Source organism: Macaca nemestrina, chromosome 1, assembly GCF_043159975.1.
Source record: "Macaca nemestrina isolate mMacNem1 chromosome 1, mMacNem.hap1, whole genome shotgun sequence".
In the NCBI taxonomy this organism is placed as follows: domain Eukaryota; kingdom Metazoa; phylum Chordata; class Mammalia; order Primates; family Cercopithecidae; genus Macaca; species Macaca nemestrina.
This window is the reverse complement of record NC_092125.1, coordinates 114303539-114326382: the sequence shown is the minus strand read 5'-3', so window position 1 is coordinate 114326382 and position 22844 is coordinate 114303539.

Here is a 22844-nt window from a genome sequence, read left to right as displayed (position 1 = left end):
CTTTACACACAAGCAAATGCTTAGAGATTTTGTCACCACTAGGCCTGCCCTACAAGAAACCCTGAAGGAAGCACTAAACATGGAAAGGAACAACCAGTACCAGCCATTGCAAAAATATGCCAGAATGTAAAGACCATCGATGCGAGGAAGAAACTGCATCAACTAATGAGCAAAATAACCAGCTAATATCATAATGACAGGACCAAGTTCACACATAACAATATTAACCTTAAATGTAAATGGACTAAATGCTCCAATTAAAAGACACAGACTGGCAAATTGGATAAAGAGTCAAGACCCATCAGTTTGCTGTATTCAGGAGACCCATCTCATATGCAGAGACACACATAGGCTCAAAATAAAGGGATGGAGGAAGATCTACCAAGCAAATGGAGAACAAAAAAAAGCAGGGGTTGCAATCCTAGTCTCTGATAAAACAGACTTTAAACCAACAAAGATCAAAAGAGACAAAGAAGGCCATTACATAATGGTAAAGGGATCAATTCAACAGAAAGAGCTAACCATCCTAAATATATATGCACCCAATACAGGAGCACCCAGATTCATAAAGCAAGTCCTTAGAGACTTACAAAGAGACTTAGACTCCCATACAATAATAATGGGAGACTTCAACACCCCACTGTCAACATTAGACAGATCAATGAGACAGAAAGTTAACAAGGATGTCCAGGAATTGAACTCAACTCTGCACCAAGTGGACCTAATAGACATCTACAGAACTCTCCACCCCAAATTGACATAATATACACTCTTCTCAGCACCACATCGCACTTACTCCAAAATTGACCACATAATTGGAAGTAAAGCACTCCTCAGCAAATGTACAAGAACAGAAATTATAACAAACTGTCTTTCAGACAACAGTGCAATCAGACTAGAACTCAGGACTAAGAAAATCAATCAAAACCGCTCAACTACATGGAAACTGAACAACCTGCTCCTGAATGACTACTGGGTACATACGAAATGAAGGCAGAAATAAAGATATTCTTTGAAACCAATGAGAACAAAGATACAACATACCAGAATCTCTGGGACACATTTAAAGCAGTGTGTACAGAGAAATTTATAGCACTAAATGCCCACAAGAGAAAGCTGGAAAGATCTAAAATTGACACTCTAACATCACAATTAAAAGAAATAGAGAAGCAAGAGCAAACACATTCAAAAGCTAGCAGAAGGCAAGAAATAACTAAGATCAGAGCAGAACTGAAGGATATACAGACACAAAAAATCCTCCAAAAAAAATCAATGAATCCAGGAGTTGGTTTTTTGAAAAGATCAACAAAATTGATAGACAACTAGCAAGACTAATAAAGAAGAAGGGAGAAGAATCAAATAGATGCAATAAAAAATGATAAATGGAATATCACCACCAACCCCACAGAAATACAAACTACCATCAGAGAATACTATAAACACCTCTATGCAAATAAACTAGAAAATCTAGAAGAAATGGATAATTTCCTGGACACTTACACTCTCCCAAGACTAAACCAGGAAGAAGTTGAATCCCTGAATAGACCAATAGCAGGCTCTGAAATTGAGGCAATAATTAATCACCTACCAACCAAAAAAACCCCAGACCAGATGGATTCACAGCTGAAGTCTACCAGAGGTACAATGAGGAGCTGGTACCATTCCTTCTGAAACTATTCCAATCAATAGAAAAAAAGGAAATCCTCCCTAACTCATTTTATGAGGCCAACATCATCCCAATACCAAAGCCTGGCAGAGACACAACAAAAAAAGAGAATTTTAGACCAATATCCCTGATGAACATCAATGCAAAAATCCTCAATAAAATACTGGCAAACCAAATCCAGCAGCACATCAAAAAGCTTATCCACCATGATCAAGTGGGCTTCATCCCTAGGATGCAAGGCTGGTTCAACATATGGAAATCAATATACGTAATCCAGCATATAAACAGAACCAAAGACAAAAACCACATGATTATCTCAACAGATGCAGAAAAGGCCTTTGACAAACTTCAACAGCCCTTCATGCTAAAAACTCTCAATACATTCGGTATTCATGGAATGTATCTCAAAATAATAAGAGCTATTTATGACAAACCCACAGCTAATATCATACTAAATGGGCAAAAACTGGAAGCATTCCCTTTGAAAACTGGCACAAGAGAGGGATGCCCTCTCTCACTACTCCTATTCAACATAGTGTTGGAAGTTCTGGCTAGGGCAATCAGGCAAGAGAAAGAAATCAAGGGTATTCAGTTAGGAAAAGAAGAAGTCAAATTGTCCCTGTTTGCAGATGACATGATTGTATATTTAGAAAACCCCATCATCTCAGCCCAAAATCTCCTTAAGCTGATAAGCAACTTCAGCAAAGTCTCAGGATACAAAATTAATGTGCAAAAATCACAAGCATTCTTATACACCAGTAACAGACAAACAGAGAGCCAAATCAGGAATGAACTTGCATTCACAATTGCCTCAAAGAGAATAAAATACCTAGGAATCCAACTTACAAGGGATGTAAAGGACCTCTTCAAGGAGAACTACAAACCACTGCTCAGTGAAATAAAAGAGGACACAAATGGAAGAACATACCGTGCTCATGGATAGGAAGAATCAATATCATGAAAATGGCCATAATGCCCAAGGTAATTTATAGATTCAATGCCATCCCCATCAAACTACCAATGAGTTTCTTCACAGAATTGGAAAAAACGCTTTAAAGTTCATATGGAACCAAAAAAGAGCCCGCATTGCCAAGACAATCCTAATCCAAAATAACAAAGCTGGAGGCATCACGCTACCTCACTTCAAACTATACTACAAGGCTACAGTAACCAAAACAGCATGGTACTGGTACCAAAACAGAGATATAGACCAATGGAACAGAACAGAGTCCTCAGAAATAATACCACACATCTACAACCATCTGATCTTTGATAAACCTGAGAGAAACAAGAAATGGGGAAAGGATTCCCTATTTAATAAATGGTGCTGGGAAAATTGGCTAGCCATAAGTAGAAAGCTGAAACTGGATCCTTTCCTTACTCCTTATACAAAAATTAATTCAAGATGGATTAGAGACTTAAATGTTAGACCTAATACCATAAAAACCCTAGAAGAAAACCTAGGTAGTACCATTCAGGACATAGGCATGGGCAAGGACTTCATGTCTAAAACACCAAAAGCAATGGCAGCAAAAGCCAAAATTGACAAATGGGATCTAATTAAACTCAAGAGCTTCTGCACAGCAAAAGAAACTACCATCAGAGTGAACAGGTAGCCTACAGAACAGGAGAAAATTTTTGCAATCTACTCATCTGACAAAGGGCTAATATCCAGAACCTACAAAGAACTCAAACAAATTTACAAGAAAAAAACAAACAACTCCATCAAAAAGTGGGCAAAGGATATGAACAGACATTTCTCAAAAGAAGACATGCATACAGCCAACAGACACATGAAAAAATGCTCGTCATCACTGGCCATCAGAGAAATGCAAATCAAAACCACAATGAGATACCATCTCACACCAGTTAGAATGGCGATCATTAAAAAGTCAGGAAACAACAGGTGCTGGAGAGGATGTGGAGAAATAGGAACATTTTTACACTGTTGGTGGGATTGTAGACTAGTTCAACCATTATGGAAAACAGTATGGCAATTCCTCAAGGATCTGGAACTAGAAGTACCATATGACCCAGCTATCCCATTACTGGGTATATACCCAAAGGATTATAAATCATGCTGCTATAAAAACACATGCACACGTATGTTTATTGTGGCACTATTCACAATAGCAAAGACTTGGAATCAACCCAAATGTCCATCGGTGACAGACTGGATTAAGAAAATGTGGCACATATACACAATGGAATACTATGCAACCATAAAAAAGGGTGAGTTTGTGTCCTTTGTAGGGACATGGATGCAGCTGGAAACCATCATTCTCAGCAAACTGTCACAAGAACACAAAACCAAACACCTCATGTTCTCACTCATAGGTGGGAACTGAACAATGAGATCACTTGGACTCGGGAAGGGGAACATCACACACCGGGGCCTATTATGGGGAACGGGGAGCAGGGAGGGAATGCATTGGGATTTATACCTGATGTAAATGATGAGTTGATGGGTGCTGACGAGTTGATGGTTGCAGCGCACCAACATGGCACAAGTATACATATGTAACAAACCTGCATGTTGTGCACGTGTACCCTAGAACTTGAAGTATAATAATAAAAAAAGTAAATAAAATAAAATAAAGAAAAAAATAATAAGGGTTAATGCAGAGATAAATAGAAAAAACTTGACTAACTTAAGTGTTAGGAGTTTTTTAAAAGATAAGCAAAATTGACAAATCCTTAGCTATACTAACCAAAAAAACGAGAGAGAAGACTCAAATAAATAAAAAGAAAGAGGAGACCTTAAAACTCAATAAATAGAAAGAAAGAGGAGACATTAAAACTCATAACACAAAAATAAAAAAAGATCATAAGGGACTACTGTGAACAATTACATGGCAACAAATTGGGCAACTTATAAAAAAGGAATAAATTTTTAGAAACACACAATCTACCTACAAAGACTGAAACAAGAAAAAAATAGAAAGGCCAGTAAGAAATAAGGAGATTTAATCAGTAATCGAAAACCTTGCATCATAGAAAAGCCCAGGACTAGATAGCTTCGCGGGCAAAGTCTATCAAACATTTAAAGAAGAATTAATATCAATCCTTTGTAAACTCTTTCAAAAAAATCAAAGAGGGAGCACTTTCACACTCTTCAATGAGGCCAGCATTACTTGGTACCAAAGCCAGAAAAAAGACACCATAAGAAAAGAAAACTACAGGCTAGAATCTCTGATGAACACAGATACAGAAATAATTAACAAAATATTAGCAAAAGAAATTCAACATCACATTAATAGAATCATACAGCATGACCAAGTGGGATCTATCCCTGAAATTCATAAATAAGCCAATATGCAAAAATCAATTAATGTGATATACCACTTTAACAGATGAGGGATAAAATTTATACAGTCATCTCAGTAGATGCAGAAAAAGCACTTGAAAATTTTAACACGATTTTAATTCTCTACATATTAGGTATAGAAGGAACCTATCTGAACATAATAAAGATCCTACAAGGCCAGCCTACAATTAATATCATACTCAATGGTGAAAAACTAAATGCTTTTTCTCAAAGATCAGTAACAAGACAAGGATTCCCACTCTTGACACTTATATTCCACATAGAACTAGCAGTCCTTGCTAGAGCAATTAAGCAAAAGTAAAAAATAAAAGACATTCAAATTGGAAATAAAGAAGTAAAACTGCCTCTGCTTGCAGATGACTGATCTTGTATATAAAGCCCTAAGTACTCCACCAAGAAAATTTTACAATACATGAATTCAGTAAAGTTGCAGAATATAAACCAACATACAAAAATTAGTAGCATGTCTATATACTATCAAATAATGAACTATCAATAAAAGAAGCCAAAAAGTAATCTCATTTAGAATAGCATCAAAAATATAAAATAATTAGGCATGAATTTAACCAAGGAGGTGAAAGACTTGTACTCTGAAAACTATAAAACATTGATAAAAGAAATTGTAGAAGACAAAAATAGAAAGATATCAGTGTTGATGAATTGCAAGAGTTAATATTAAAATGCCCATACTACCCAAAGTGATGTACAAATTCAATGCAATACCTATTAAAATTTCAAAGAATTTTTTCACAGAAATAAAAATACCATCCTAAAATCATATAAAAACCACAAAAGATTCCAAATAGCCAAAGCAATCCTGAGTAAAAAGAACAATGCTGAAGGCATTACACCGCCTAATTTCAAATTTTACTATAAAGCTATCGGAATTAAAGCAGCTCAGTACTGGCACAGAAATAGACATATAGACCAATGGAACAGAATATAGATTACAGAATTAAATGTATAGGTTTATGGCTCATTGATCTTTGACAAAAGTGCCAAGAACACACAATGGAGAAAGGACAGTCTCTTTAATAAACATTCGGAAGACTGGATATCCACATGCAGAAGAATGAAATTGAATCCTTGTCTCACAAAATATACAAAAATTAGCTCAAGATGAATTTAACACTTTACACATAAGACCTGAAACTGTTAAATTACTAGAAGTAAAGCTTTTTGTTCATTTTTTTTGTATTTTTAATTGACAAATAATTGTGTATATTTATAGGGTACAGTACGACATTTTTATCCATGTGTACCTTGTAGAGAGACCCAATCAGGCTAATTAACATATCCATGACCACCAAATTGTCATTCATTATTTGGTGGTGGAGATATTAAAAAGTTTTCATTTTAGCAATTTATACACAATAAATTTAGCAATGTATGCACAATACATTATTACTAACTGTAGTCACCATGCAGTGCAATAGATCACTAAAACTTATACTTTGAATCTAACTGGAATTTTGTACCATTTGATCAGCATCTCTGCTTTCCCCACGCCTGCCTTTCCCCTATCCCAAAGCCTCTGGCAACAACCATTCTACTCTCTGTTTCTATGGGATTGGCTTTTGTTAGATTCCACATACAAATGAGATCACACAGAATTTGTCTTCCCGACCTCACTTATTTGACTTAGCATAATGTCTTCAAGTTCCATCCATGTTTTCTTTTTTACAGCTATGTGGTATTCTTTTGTATGCATGCCATATTTTCTTTATCTATTTATCTATTGATGAAAACTTAGACTGCTCCCACATCTTAGCAAAGGTATTTCTTCAACATAGCAATTTCAATTCCTCTGAATTTATACCCAGAAGTGGAATTGCTGGGCCATATGGCAATTCCATTTTTAGGAAGCTCCATACTGTTTTCCAAAATGGTTGTATTAATTTACATTTCCACCAACAATGTATAAGGGCTCATTTTTCTCCACATCCTCACCAGCACTTACTATTATTCATCTTACTGATAATGGCCATTCTAACAGATGTGAGATAATGTTTTATTGTGGTTTTAATTTGCATTTCCCTGATGATTTGAGAAGTTGGACGCTTTTTTCATATGGCTATTGGCCATTTACATTTCTTCCTTTTAGAAATGTCTGTTCAGATCATTTGCCTATTTTTTCATTGGGTTATATGTTTTTTCTGCTGTTGAGTTGTTTTAGTTCTTTATGTCTTTTGGATATCAGCTCCTTATCTGAGTTATAGTTGGCAAATATCTCCTCTCAATCCCTGGGCTGTCTCTTCACTTTGTTAATTGTTTCTTTCACTGTGCAGAAGCTTTTTAGTTTGATGCATTCCCATTTGTTTATTTTTGCTTTTGTTGCATGTGCTTTCAAATTCTGTCCAAGAAGTCATTGCCCAGACTAAAGCAGTGGAGCTTCTTCCTTGCTTTCCTCTAGTAGCTTTAGAGTTTTAGGTCTTACATGTAAATCTTTAATTCATTTCTGTTGATTTTCTATGTGGTATGACATAGAGTTCAATTTCATCCTCTACATGTGGCTATCCAGTTTATCCAACACTTTTATTGAAGAGACTATTTCCCATTGTGTGTTCTTAGCACCTTTGCTGAAAATCAATTGAGCATAAATACTTGGGTTTATTAATGGGCTTTTTATTCTGTTTCATTGGTTGATGTATCTATTTTTATACCAGTACCATGTTGTTTGATTATAATCGCTTTATATTTGAAAATCAACCAGTGTGATGCTTCCATCTTTGCTCTGTTTGCTCAACATTGCTTTGAGTATTCAAGATCTTTTCTGTTGCCACATAAATTTTAGGATTTTTTTTTTTATTTCTGTGAAAACTGATACTTGGATTTTGGTAGAAATTGAATCTGCAGATTACATTAGGTAATATGAACATTTTAACAATATTAATCATTGCAATCTATTAACACTGATACCCATTTATTTGTGTATTCTTTAATTTCTTACATCAATGTTTTATAGTTTTCAGTGTACAGATTTTTCATCTCCTTGGTTAAATTTATCTGTAACTGTTTTTATGCTATTGTAAATGGGACTGTTTACGTGATTTCTTTTTCAGATACTTCATTGTTAGTGTATAGAAATGCTACTGATTGTATTTGCTAGGCTTTCTGTTAATTACAGCAAAACCCATTCAACACTGTTGTTACCAAAAAAAGTAAATTTAAGAAAACTTACATGTAGCAGATAATTTGGCATTTTTCTCCACAACATATTTAAGCTTAAGGTTAGAAAATTTTAAATTATATTTTTTTCTGTTTAGATCTGAAAAAGAAATTATGGAACTGTCATACTGATGGTCATGAATAAAGTTTGACAAGAAAAAGAAAAAAAAAGAAATGCTACTGATCTTCGTATGTTGATTTTGTATTCTCCAACTTTACTGAATTCACTTATTAGTTCTAACAGTTTTTTTTGGTGGAGTCTTTATTTTTATTATTTTATTTTATTTATTTTTGAAGACGGAGTCTTGCTCTGTCACTCCAGCTGGAATGCAGTGGCACAGTTGTAGCTCACTGCAGCCTTGATCTCCCAGGCTCAAGTGATCTTCGCACCTCAGCCTCTCAAGTAGCTGGGACCCCAGGGGCGTGCCACCTTGCCCAGCTAATTTAATATTTTTGTAGAGATGAGGTCTCAGCTTTGTTGCCTAGGATGGTCTCAAACTCCCGGCATTAAGCATCCCAAAGTGCTGGCATTACAGTTGTGAACCACCATGCCCAGACTGTGGTGGAGTCTTTAGAGTTTCCTATATGTAAGATTATCCCATCTACAAACAGAGACAGTTTTACTTTTTCCTTTCTGATATGGATGCTTCTCTTTTTTTCTCTTGTTTAATTGTTCTGGCTAGGACTTCCGGTACTATGTTGAATAAATTAGTGAGAGTAGATATCCTTGTTTTGTCATTGGTCTTAAAGAAAAAGCTTTCAACTTTTCACCATTTAGTATGATATTAGCTGTAGGCCTCCATTGAGTTTCATTCCTTTTATATCTATTTTGTGCAGTTTTTTTAATACTAAATGGATATTGAATTTTGTTAAATGTTTTTTCTGTTATTGAAATGATCATACAGATTTAGTCCTTCGTTTTGTTAACATTGTGTATTACGTTTATTGATTTATGTATGTTGAACCATACTTGCATCTCTGGGATAAATCCCATCTGATCATGATAAATGATCTTTTGAATGTGCTGTTGAATTCAGTTTGCTAGTATTTTGTTGAGATTTTTGCATCTATGTTTATCAGGGATATTGGCATGCAGTTTGCTTGTCTTGTAGGGTCATTATCCGGTTTTAGTATCAGAGAAATACTGGCTTTATAAAATGAGTTTGGAAGTGCTTCTTTCCTTAAATTTTTGAAAGAGTTTGAGAAGAATTGGTATTATTTCTCTCTATGTACAGTAGAATTCAGCAGTAAGGGTTTTTCTTTGATTGGTTGCTTTCTATTACTGATTCAATCTCTTTACTCATTATTACTCTGTTCAGATTTTCTATTTCCTCCTGACTAAGTCTTGACAGGTAGCATGTTTCTAAGAATTCATTCATTTCTTCTAGGTTTTCCAATTTGTTGATGTATAGTTGTTTATAGTAGTCTCTTATGATCCTTTGTATTTCTGTGTTATCAGTTCTAATGTCTCATCTTTCATATATGATTTTGATTATTTGAGACTTATCTCTTTTTTCCTTTGTTAGCCTAGCTAAAGTTTTGTCAATTTTGTTCAAGAAACCAACTTTTAGTTTTGTTGATCTTTATTGTTTTCTAGTTTCTATTTCGTTTATTTCTGCTCTGATCTTTGTTATTTCCTTTATTCTGCTAAGTTTGGGCTTGTTTTTTTATTTCCTAGTTCCTTAAGATGTAACATCAGGTGGTTTAAGGTCTTTGTTCTTTTTTTATGTGGGTGTTTATTGCTATAAGCTTACCTCTTAGGACTGCATTGACTACATCCTGAAAGTTTTGGTATGTTGTGTTTCCATTTTTGTTTGTCTCTAAATATTCTTTAATTTCTCTTTTAATTTGTTTTTTGACCCATTAGTTGTTTGGAAGTATGTTGTTTAATATCCACATATTTGTGACTTTTTCAAGTTTCCTCCTGTTATTGACTTTTAGTTTCATGCCATTGTAGTCAGAAAAGATACTTGATATGATTTAAATCTTCTCAAATTTGTTAAAACTTGTTTTGTAGCCTAACATATCATCTATTCTGTAGAATATTTCATGTGAACTTGAGAAGAATGTGTATTGTGTTGCTGTTGAATGGAATGTTCTGTAAATATCTGTTAGGTCAATTTGGTCTAAAGTGTAGTTCAAGTCCAATGTTCCCTTATTGATATTCTATCTAGACAATCTGTCCAGTGTTGAAAGTGGGATATTGAAGCCTCCTACTATTATTGTATTGCATTCTTTCTCTCCACTCAGAGCTATTAACATTTGCTTTATATATTTAGGTGCTCTGATGTTGGGTGCATATATTGTTATATTGTTATGCACCCAACATCAGAACGCCTAAATATATAAAGCAAATATTAATAGGTTACAATTGTTAGAACTTCCTAATTAATTGGGAAAAGCTTCTTGACATTGCTCTGGATGATAATTTTTTAGATGTGACCCCAAAAACACAGGCAACCAAAGCAAAAATAGACAAATATTATTGAATCAAACTAAAAAGCTTCTGCACAGCAAAGGAAACAATCAAGAGAGTGACTAGACAACCTACAGAATAGGAGAAATTATTTGTAAACCATATATCTGTTAAGGGGTTAATATTCAAAATAGGTAAGAAACTCCCACAACTCAACAGCAAGAAAGAAAATAACCCAACTTAAAAATGGGCAAACCTGAATACATATTTCTCCAAAAAGATACACAAATGGTCAGCAGGAGTTTGAGACAATGCCAACATCACTAATCATCAGAGAAATGCAAATTAAAACCACAATGTCCTATGACAATGATTTCACACCCATTAAAATTGCTATTATATATTTTTTTAAGATAACAAGTGTTGGTAAATTTTATAGAGAAAAGGGACACTTGTATCTGCGGTGGGAATGTGAGTTGGTATAGCCATTACTGAAAACAATATGGAGATTCCTCAAAATATTAAAAATAGAACTACCATAAAATCCAGTAATCCAGCCGGGCACGGTGACTCACGCCTGTAATCCCAGCACTTTGGGATGCCAAGGTGGGTGGATCACGAGGTCAGGAAATCGATACCATCCTGGCTAACATGGTGAAATTTCGTCTCTACTAAAAAAATACAAAAAACTAGCCGGGCCTGGTGGCGGGCGCTTGTAGCCCCGGCTACTTGGGAGGCTGAGGCAGGAGAATAGCGTGAACCCAGGAGGCGGAGCTTGCAGTGAGCCAAGATTGCGCCACTGCACTCCAGCCTGGGCGATAGCGAGACTCCGTCTCAAAAAAAACAAAAAAAATTCCAGCAACACAACTTCTGGGTGTTTATTCAAAAGAATTGAAATCAGAATCTCAAAAAGATACCTGCATTCATATGTTCATTGTAACATTATTTACAATAGTCAACACATGGAAGCAACCTAAATGTCCATCAACGGATGTATAATTAAGAAAATATGGTCTATGCATAAAATGGAATGCTACTGAGCCTTATAAAAAGAAATCCTACTATTTGCTACAATAGTGGATGAGACGGTGGGACATTATGTTAAGTGAAATAAGCCAGACCAAGAAGGAAAAATATTACATGATATCACTTACATGAATAATATAGGATAGTCAGACTCAGAAGCAGACAGTGGAATGGTGGTGAAAGGGAATATGAGAAGCGGGAAAAGACTAAGAAGTAGTCAAAGGGTACAAAGTATCTGTTATAGAAGGTAAATAACTCTTAGAGATCAGCATAGTGCCTATAATGAAAAGTAGTGCATTATATAAACTTCTATTAAAAGAGTAGATCTTATGTTAAGTATTCTTATCACAATAATAATAGTAATAAACCAAGAGGGCAGGAGAAATATTTGGAAGTGATGGAGAGGTTTAGGGTATAGATTGTAGTGATGATTTCAAGGGTGTATACCTATTTTCATACTAAGTTGTAAACATACTTATTAAATTGTATACACTAAATTTATATATATGTAAACAAGGATTAAATTTTATATGTCAATTGTACCTCAATAAATGGTTTTAAAAATAAATACAACATCAAAATTATATGGACTCTTTTCTACATTAAAGAAGTTCTCAGTACCTTAGCAATCTGCTTGTAAAATAAGAGCATTGCAGTTGAGAAATGTTAAAGAGCTAATCAGGTACAAAAATCAGTATTTAAACCCAGGTGTTTCAAATTGTTTAGCACTTTCATTATTAATTGTTTCCAAGCATGTACAGCCTTTAAAAGTAAAATCTACAGATTCTGGGAAATCTTTATTACAGAAGTCTTCACTTGGCAGGAGTAGAGAAGTTGTTAATATAACTAAAATTTTGCCATGAAAATTATGAAACAGTTAAGAAATGGAATAATTATAGAGCTAGACAGAAATATTTTGTGACAATCTCTGAGTGACTAAGGCACTATGTACTATAAATATGTAACTAGAAGTATGTGAACATATTAAGAAAATTTCATTTTACAAGAAAGAGTCAGTCACATCAATAGTCAAAAAACACATAGCGAAACCCCGTCTCTACTAAAAAATACAAAAAACTAGCCGGGCGAGGTGGCGGGCGCCTGTAGTCCCAGTTACTTGGGAGGCTGAGGCAGGAGAATGGCGTAAACCCCGGAGGCGGAGCTTGCAGTGAGCTGAGATCCGGCCACTGCACTCCAGCCCGGGCGACAGAGCGAGACTCCGTCTCAAAAAAAAAAAAAAAAAAACACACATAGCAAAGAAAGAAAGCTTACCTTTTTCCAACTAATGTCATGAGTTTGAGACAGTAAGAGTTTAGAGACATAGAATTTCAATAATAATTTCAGTAATATTTATCTTTTGATATAATTTTATTGTCTTTTGAAATGTGGCCTTATCTCATTTAATCTGATTCTTGAAAAAATATAAATGTTACTTATAGACCTGATATGCCTAATATAGTTTTATAATTTTAAGAGTATTTTTTATTAAGACAATGTGATGTAAAATGATGAGTTTAATTAAGGTCAATTTAAAGAAATATTATATCATCACCATAATATAATTGTCAGGTATAGATAGCAAAATATCATGTAGATGGCATTAAAATGTTTGAATATGGGAAAAAATAAAAGGAGAGGATAAGCCTCTGATATTTATTCTGCCATTCTCTCAAATTTATGGTCCCTCCTATGATTCGATAGTTTTTAAATTCTTAAACTGGAAAAGAGCAACTCATCTCCAGACCGTGGGTTTAAGATACATACACACACACACACACACACGCACACACACACACACACACATCACCAAGGCCAGTGTTTTCTCAACAGATGGACTACCACTTATTAAAGCATAAATAACAAACAACTCTAAGAAATTTATTTTTAAAATGGTACTTGCATAAGGGATATATTAAAAGCAACAACCATTATTTTTACTTTGTACTTACATTATTTCTAATCTTCATAATAGCTCTGAAAACTAGTGGTTTTTTTTTTCTAATTTTACCATTAAGAAAAATGAAACTGATAGATTTTAAGAAATTGTCTTGAAATATCATTGAAGAAATAGAAGAAAGAAAATTGAGCTCCTATAATGTTGTTACTATACTTTTAGCTTCTACTTGTGGTATAGTTTCTACCTTAAATTACACGTTTATAAAAACAATTTTTAAATTACTGGTGCAAAGATAAGCACATAGACCAATGGAACAGGATAGAGACCCCTAAAATACACCTACAACAAACTCATCTTCAACAAAGTTGACAAAAATAAATGGGAAAAGACACCCTATTCACTAAATAGTGCTAGAAAAACTGGCTAATCACATGCAAAGAATGAAACTAGACCCCTACCTCTCACCATATACAAAAATAACTCAAGATGGAATAAAGACTTAAATGTAAGTCTTCAAATTACAAAAATTCTAGAAGAAAATCTAAGAAATATTCTTCTAGACATTGACCTAGGCAAAGAATTTGTGAACAAAACCCCAAAAGCAAATGCAGCAAAATCAAATGTAGACAAATGGGACTTAATTAAACTGAAGCACTTCTGCATGGCAAAAGAAATTCTCAATAGAGCAAATAGACAACCTACAGAATGAGAGCAAATATTTCCAAACTATGCATCTAACAAAGGAGTAATATCTAGAATCTATAAGGAACTTAAACAAATTAACAAACCAATATGGTTTGGCTCTTTGTCCCCAGTCACATCTTATCTTGAATTGTACTCCCATAATTCCCACCTGTTGTGGGAGGGACCTGATGGGAGATCATTTGAATCATGGAAGCAGTTTCCCCCATACTGTTCTCGTGGTAGTCTCAGGAGATCTGATAGTTTTATCAGGAGTTTCCACTTTTGCATCTTCCTCATTTTCCCTTGCCGCCGCCATGTAGGAGGTGCCTTTCACCTCCTGCCATGATTCTGATGCCTCCCCAGTCGTGTGGAACTGTGAGTCCAATTAAACCTCTTTTTCTTCCCAGTCTTGGTATGTCTTCATCAACAGTGTGAAAACGGACTAATACACAAGCAAAAACCAAACAACCCCATTACAAAGTGGGCAAAGGACATTAACACTTCTCAGAAAAAGACATACAAGTGGCCAAGAAGTATATTTAAAAATGCTCAACATCACTAATCACCAGAGAGATGCAAATCACATCAGAGAGATTAAAACCACAATGAGATAGCATCTCTTACCAATCAGAATGGCTATTATCAAAAAGGCAAAACATAACATATGTTGGCAAGGTTGCAGAGAAAAGGAAATGTTCATACACTGCTGAGGGAAATGTACATTAGTTTAGCCCTTGTGGAAAGCAGTTTGGAGTTTTCTCAAAGAAATAAAAACAGAACTACCATTCCACCCAGCAATCCCATTACTGGGTATATACCCAAAGGAAAATAAATTGTTCTACCAAAAAGCACATGCACTCATATATTCATTGCACCACTATTCACAATAGCAAAGACATGGAATCAACCTAGGTGCCCATCAATGGTGGATTGGATAAAGAAAATGTGGTACATATACATCATGGAATACTATGCAGCCATTTAAAAATTTTTTAAAAATTATGTCCTTTGCAGCAACATGGATGCAGCTAGAGGCTGTTATTCTAAGTGAACTAACACAGAAGTGGAAAACCAAATATTGCATGTTTTCACTGATAAGAGGGAGCTAAATCTTGGGTTCACAAGGACATACACACTGGGGCCTCCAAAAGGAAAGAGGGAGGTAGAAAAGGAGGGAGGCAAGGGCTGAAAAACTTCCTATTGGATACTATATTTCCTATCTGGGTAATGGGATAAATAGAAGTACAAACCTCAGCATCATGCAATACACCTCTGTAACAATCCTGCACATGTACCCCCAGATTCTAAAATAAAAACGGAAATTTTTCAAAAGCAATTTAAAAAATGATAATACCCGTCCTGTTTATATTACAGATACTAGTGAGAGTCAATTAAGATTATTGATGGGAATATCCCTTGAAAAGTGTTAATAACAATAAAAGTGTAAGGCATATTTTGTGTTTTTCAAAAAAAAAAATTGTGGAAGCTTCACTGGGTATTGTCCAATGAAGGAACCACATTTCCTCTGTTGATGTTAGCGTCTTAGGAACTGTCTGCCCCTGAGTACAGCTCTCCTGTTCACTTAGAAAGACTTACAGGTACCGGTCAGGATTTTTTTCAATATGCTTAATGCAGTAAAAATGAATAAAGTAGTCCAGGCGCGGTGGCTCACGCCTGTAATCCCAGCACTTTGGAGGCCGAGGTGGGCGGATCACAAGGTCAGGAGATCGAGACCATCCTGGCTAACACGATGAAACCTCGTCTCTATAAAAATACAAAAAAATTAGCCGGCCGTGGTGGCGGGCGCCTGTAGTCCCAGCTACTCGGGAGGCTGAGGCAGAAGAATGGCATGAACCCAGGAGGTGGAGCTTGCAGTGAGCCGAGATTGCACCACTGCACTCCAGCCTGGGCAACAGAGGGAGATGCCATGAAAAAGAAAAAAAAAAAAAATTGAATAAAGTGATAGCCCTGGCCCATGGTCATTGTCAGATCACCACCCAAGCACAATGTCTTCCTTGGAAAGGAGCAAATTCACCAGTTCGGGGCCACTGTATTCATCACAGTAATAACACCAGCAACTGTAACAAACTCCCAATTTCCAGTGGCTTAACACAACTAAGGCTATTATCTTACTTATGTCACAGTCTAATGTATGTTAGGTGGCTCTTCTTCAGGCTGCCTCCTTTTTGTGACTTCGACATTATTTAACAGTTAGATGAGAGAATAATGGGAGCATGAGGAAGGCATGTCAGATACTTACCATCTCAGCTGTTGCAGCCTTAACTTCTCACAATCCTTAGGCTATGCTAGTCACATGGCCAACTAACTGTGAGACAGGCTGGACAATGCAGAGGAACACAAAGGACAGTGGTAGGCAGTAATAGTCTCCACAGGACTCCATACGCCTTAGTCCCAGTTCAGCAAAGCACTTTCTGGTCCTACACACATAACTGTAGCACAATCCACTCACATAGAAACATTTGGTCATGTCTTTATTAAGATAAAATCAGATGAGATGCAATAGCATGCAATGGGAAGAGAGGAGACAGTATAAGTAGACTGGCTCCTTAAAAGCATCTGTATACCACTAGCACCTGCCCCGTGTCTGTGCACTATACAGATGCTGGTGTACCACCCTAAAACATGAGCGTGTGCATCTGTTCCATAACAAAACAAAAGAATAATAGGTGACAGCAAATATCTAAAGAATATGCCTCTTTCAGCAAACGTAGGCTTCAGTTGTATGGTTCTCAGCAGTCTTTAATTATGATACGGTTAATGAGGTTTAAGGATGGCAGGAGGCAGAGCAGTGATCCTCCTCTTTTCCTGGCTTTAATTTGGTTCCACAATATCTAAGCAGGCATAAACTACCTTCTTCACTCCATTCCTCAATTTTCAACTCTTTTTCTTTCCTTGTCTCTCCTGCTTTGCTCTCCAGATGGTTTTCTCCTTCAAATCCCCCTCCTTGATTTTCTTTCCCTCTCCTAATACCAAGTAGCATGAGGGTTGGAGCAGATGTGGTCAAGATTTGACATGTGGTTAATGTTGGACAAATGTGAGCAAAACAAAGTGTGATCAGTCATTAAAGAGAATGCTAGGTTTAAAAGGGACTCTAAAAATTGTGGATTTCACAAACAAGTGGTACAAGTAGCAATTTCCTGCCCATCAATTATGATTTAAACTCCATTAGTATTATTTCTTTTAGCTATTGATATTCTGTGTAAGATTCTGTGCCAAAAAATATGAAAAAGAGTGATGAGGATCGGAATTCTTATTTTATGAAAGAGAGAAATGAGCCATAGAAGAGAATGTCTTGGCCAAAGTCATACGATGAGTGACTGAGGGAAAGACAGAGGGAGGGCTACAATTGCACTGCCCAGTATGACAGCCACCAAGCACACATTGCTCTTGAGAATTAAAAATGTGGTTAGTCCAAATTGAGATGTGCCATGGTGTACAATACACATTGGGTTTCAAAGACTTGGTAAAAAGGACATAAAGTATTTCAATAATTTTTTGTTCCAATTACCTTCCAAAATTATGATATTTCTATATTGGATTAAATAAAATATATTATTAAAATTAACCTAATTATTTATTTTTAATCGGGCTACCAGAAAATTTTAAAGCATATTCGTCACTCAAAATATATTTCTATTGCACAGTGCTAAACTAGGATACAGACCTTTTGTTTCTATGAGAGTTCTTTCCCTTGCCACAATACTACTTTTATTTGCTTTGTTTGTTAGTTTGTCCATTTGTTTGTTGGCTTGATTACTTTCTTAAGCACCAATCATAACCCAATCAAGACCTTATCACTTTTGTCAACCTTAAATCAAAAGAAATGTAAGTAAAAATATCTAATCCTTCTGCCTTCCTCCAATGTGAACATGCTTTTCTATGCAGAGACAATTATTCATATGTACCCTTTATGTCACTCTGGTTTTGCCTCACTGAGATGTAGGTGGCCTTAGAGCATCAGCTCCATACTTGAATCTTTCACACACACCAAGGATACTGCAGGCTCAGTGTCTGCTAATTCAGTGGAACTCTTTTGCAGGTTAGGACTTCAGCAAATGCCCAGGCAGTCCAGCCATCTGTAGAAAGGCCTGACCTCATGGTTTGGGGAGTTTGCTTTATTGAAACAGAAAGACTGTCACTAGTTCAGCTACTCAGTCTTCCCTCCAGTCACAATCTGCTTTTTAGATCATCTACTTTTTATCAAGTTCTTCTTGATAAAGGAATTAAAATAGGAAGGAGTTCATAGGGCTCAGGACCAGTGCTTTTTATTCCATTGTGGACTTGGAGAGAAATCAAAAATAAAAATTGCCTTTAGATGGAAGAGGAAGAGAAGAGTTGGAGAAAATACAATCTTCTGCTATTGTTGTATTGCCTTCTATTCCTTTTTTTTTTTTTTTTTTGGTTTATTGCTCTCTTTTATTCTGGTCTTACCCTCCCGTCCTATTTTTCTCCGAATGCTTGTCACTAAAGGCCTGGTGGTAGAATAGAACAGCCTTTCAATCAGGCAGAATCTGATAGCCTACTATATGCCAAAGGTCTGACACTGTGCAGTGTGCTGCAGGAGAAAGAAATGAACCACATAGGGCCAGCCCTGCGACATAATGCCCTGTGACATTTTCCAAAGTGTTCTATCCATTCCTGCATTCAGAGAAAGTGAAAAGGCCATCTTAAAGAGATCACTTCTTTTTTTTTCAATCACACAAATAACCATAGAGATGAATATAACACACACAGATGTACTTCTGCTTCCCCAAAGTCTTAACTTTTTATATTTACTTCAAATCTTTATAATGCTCTTAAGGAGATTGCTTCTGTACACAGTGTCCTTGGAGCTCAAGCCCAGTCAGAGATACCTGATCGGTGTTTAGTCTTTTTATTTTTATTAATTTCTATCTCATTGATCCTTGTTGTTAAACCTTAATAGGAGTTTGCCTGTGGCAAGGTCATGGATTAGAGGTTTTGTTGCCACCAAGGAGTAGCAATGTCATTAGCAAACTCTGCCCATCTGAGTTTCTGCATTGTTGGTGTCTTTCAAATGTCTCCATCATCTACTGTTGAATGTCTCTATTATTTTTGCAATAACTTCCAATGGGGGTGTTTTTCTCAGGACATATGTTCTGAAGCTTATGAAGGAAATCATGGTGTATTACCTGAATAGGTATTTTTTTCTCTTTGAAGATTTGTTCAGTGGAAACACAAAGGTCATTCACTTAGCAACCACTCCTACCATTGACCCACGACATGAGAAGCAGAGGTGATTCTAGAGAAAGATGGTCAGTCCAAGCTCAGCTTTTACTGGTAACCAGGAAGATTCCAGATTCTAAGGACAAACACAAATCCTGCCCCAGAAGCAGAACAGATCCCTCCCAAATTGTCATCAGAGCTAAACTATAAAAACCACAGCTGTCACCCGAGCCCCCATTCTCAACACCCAGTTTCTGCTTGCCATCTTGAGTGATTATCAGTCACATCTTTGTCCAAATTCTGAGGGCCCCAGCCCACTTCCCTGGACAGTCTGTGACATTCTCTCCAAAGCGCATCTGTTCAGAGGCATTAATGTCGCACTTTAATTCAAATCACTTTATCCCTTTATTGTCCTAAAATAAACAAGAAAGGAAGTAAGAGGAGGTGGAGGAAGAGAGGACAGGTTTGTAGCAGGAAACAGAGACTGACCCTGTGCCTATGTTTGGGTCAAGGAAAAGGTAGAAGGGAAGACAGAAGAGCTGGTAATTAAACCCAGTAAGCTGCTTTCCTGAATTAACAGGCAAGGTCAGGAGTAAGACTTGATTTTACAAAAGATATAAATCAAATAATCTAAATCCATCTTTTAGAACACATTTTGAATTCAATGCTCTCGTCCCCTCTATTAGTTTTATATTACTGTGTAACAACTTACTCCAAAAATAGAAGCTTAAAATAACTAACATTTATCATTTGATAGTTTCTCTGAATCAGAAATCCAGACACAACTTAGATGGGTATGTGTGGCTCAAGTTGTCTCATAAAACTACAGTCATGCTATGGGCCGGGGCTATAGTCTTATCTGAACACTTGACTGAGGGAGGTCTATTTCCAAACACATTCATGTGGTCATTGGCAACATGCAATTCCTCATACCAGGGATGCTGCTAGGACCACTGTCTGCTAACTCAGTGAAAACACTTGGGCAGTTTAGAATCCCAGCAAATGCTGAGGCTGCCCAACAACCCTCAGAGAGACCTGGCCTCATTGTGTTGGGAGTCTGTTGTTATTAAAACAGAAAAACGATTACTAGTCCAACTACTGAGTCTTCTCTGTAGTCCCAACCTAATGTCTACATGATCTTTAGAGTGAGGCTTCCACAGGGCTGTCTGGTAACATCACAGATGGCTTTCCCAAGGGTGGGCAATCCAAAAGAGAACAACAGAATATTCCCAAAATAAAAGTCACATTATTTTTATATCCTAATCTTAGAAGGTTATTTTTTTAAAAAGCATGTAATGTAGAAGTTATATCTGAACACTTCTGCCGTATTCTGTTGAGCAGAAGTGGATCAATTAGTCCAAGTCACATTTAAGGAGGGAGGATTATTCAAAAGCATGAATACTTGGGATCATTAAGATGATCTTAGAGGCCATCTATTACATTCTTTGTCATCGCATTTTAATGTAAGGGTTTGTTTTGTGTGAATTTATAGAATTTGTTTCTTAAAGTTTTATTGATTAAGTTAGAGGTAACGTATAAAAAGTATTGCAACATGATGGATGATTTAGCCATAAACAATCTGACTGAAAGCAATTTTGTGGAAATAGAGTGGTCCAAAAACAATTTGGTCAAAATACGTCCTAGTCACTGGAGAAACGGATATATAAAAGCAAAATAAAAGTAGAAACTTCCCAAGTCCTAAAAGGCAGAAAAAAATTCCTGAAGATTCATAGGGGTTACAAAACAACTTCCATGATGTACCAAAATAAAAAATGTCATGAAACTAGAGACAGTCTATTCATACTCCAGCACATGATTATACTGGTCAGCTTGTTTCATATGAAATTTTATTTGGTTAAATTGCCCTCAGTTGAATCACCCTATCTTGTTAGAAAAAATTACAATTCACTTTGGAGCAAATTTGTTGCCAGCATTTTATGTAAAGATTTCCAGAGTCGGCGATTAGTGCTGGAAAGCTGAGAGATGGTGCCAAGTAACAAATTACTCCAAAACTTAGTGGTTTAAAATAACAGTAATAATTTATCATGTCTCATGTTTTCTGTGGGCCAAGAATTTGAGGATAACTAACTGGATATTCTCACTTGGGATTTCTTATGAAAGAAGAATGCAGTCAGATGTCAGCTGTAGCTGCAATCAACTGAAGATTGACAAGGGTTGGGCCACTTCCTAAGTGGCACAATCACATGGTTGTCCTGTTGGTTCTGGATATTGGTGGAAACCTCTGCGGTAGCACCTCCATGGAGCTCCTTGAGTATGTGTTATGGCATGGCAGCTAGCTTCCCCCAGAGTAGAGGATCTAAGACACAAAGGCGGAAGCTGCAATGCCTTTAATGACTCAGCCTGAAGGACCACATACTGTGATTCCCACCATATTTTATTGGTCACACAGAACCAGCCCTGATTCAAAGTGAAGGAGCACTATACAAGAGTGTGAATTCTAGGAGATATGAATCATTGGGGGTCATCTTGGAGGCTAGCTATCATACAAACAAAGGAGATGAGCCACAACCAGTCAGTTTTTTACAAATCCTCCTCTCGAAGACCCTTTGTCTTATTACAGAGATAAATACTGGCCTCTCCTTGGCTTCTATAGAGCCTAAGTCAAAGTGAATTGAGACTTCCAGGTTGCATCCAAGATGGGCAATTGAAGTACAGTTTATGGGAGGAGCCAGCCTTTAACCTAAGAGTGGCCTGGTGGAATAATAGGGACATAAGGGAAGGCTCTTACCCAGTAAAGTATCAGTCCTACTCCTGGGGCAATAAAGCTTACATTCCTCTAGAAACAGGAAAAAAAAATGTTATTACATAGCTACAGGAAAATCTTAAAGCGGAAGAAAAGTAATGTAACATACTGATCTAAATTTGCATCAGACACCTATTTACCCCCTCCTCCTTTCCCAAACTCCCTCTAGCCCTTACTGACCCCTGCAGTTGAGACCGGTGTTCTTCTGTCTCCAAGTACAGAACAAAATTAAAACGTGTGCAAGAGAAATGAGAGCTCAAGAAAAAACGCCTACTAGCCTTACTATGCCCCATTCAAACCCTGATTTTAATCATTTGTGCATTTATGTATTAGTGCATTCATTCTTTCAACAAATAATAGAGTGACTTCTGAATTCTGTTATTCATATTGATACATAGATATATCCGATATGGAACCTCCAGTAGTTGCAGTTCAATAATCAAGATCTGGGCTGGGCGCGGTGGCTCATGCCTGTAATCCCAACACTTTGGGAGGCCGAGGAGGGTGGAACACCTGAGGTCAGGAGTTTGAGACCAGTCTGATGGACATGGTGAAACCCCGTCTCTACTAAAAATACAAGAATTAGCCGGGCGTGGTGGTGGGCGCCTGTAATCCCAGTTACTTGGGAGGCTGAGGCAGTAGAATCGCTTGAACTCAGGAGACAGAGGTTGCAGTGAGCCAAGATCGTGC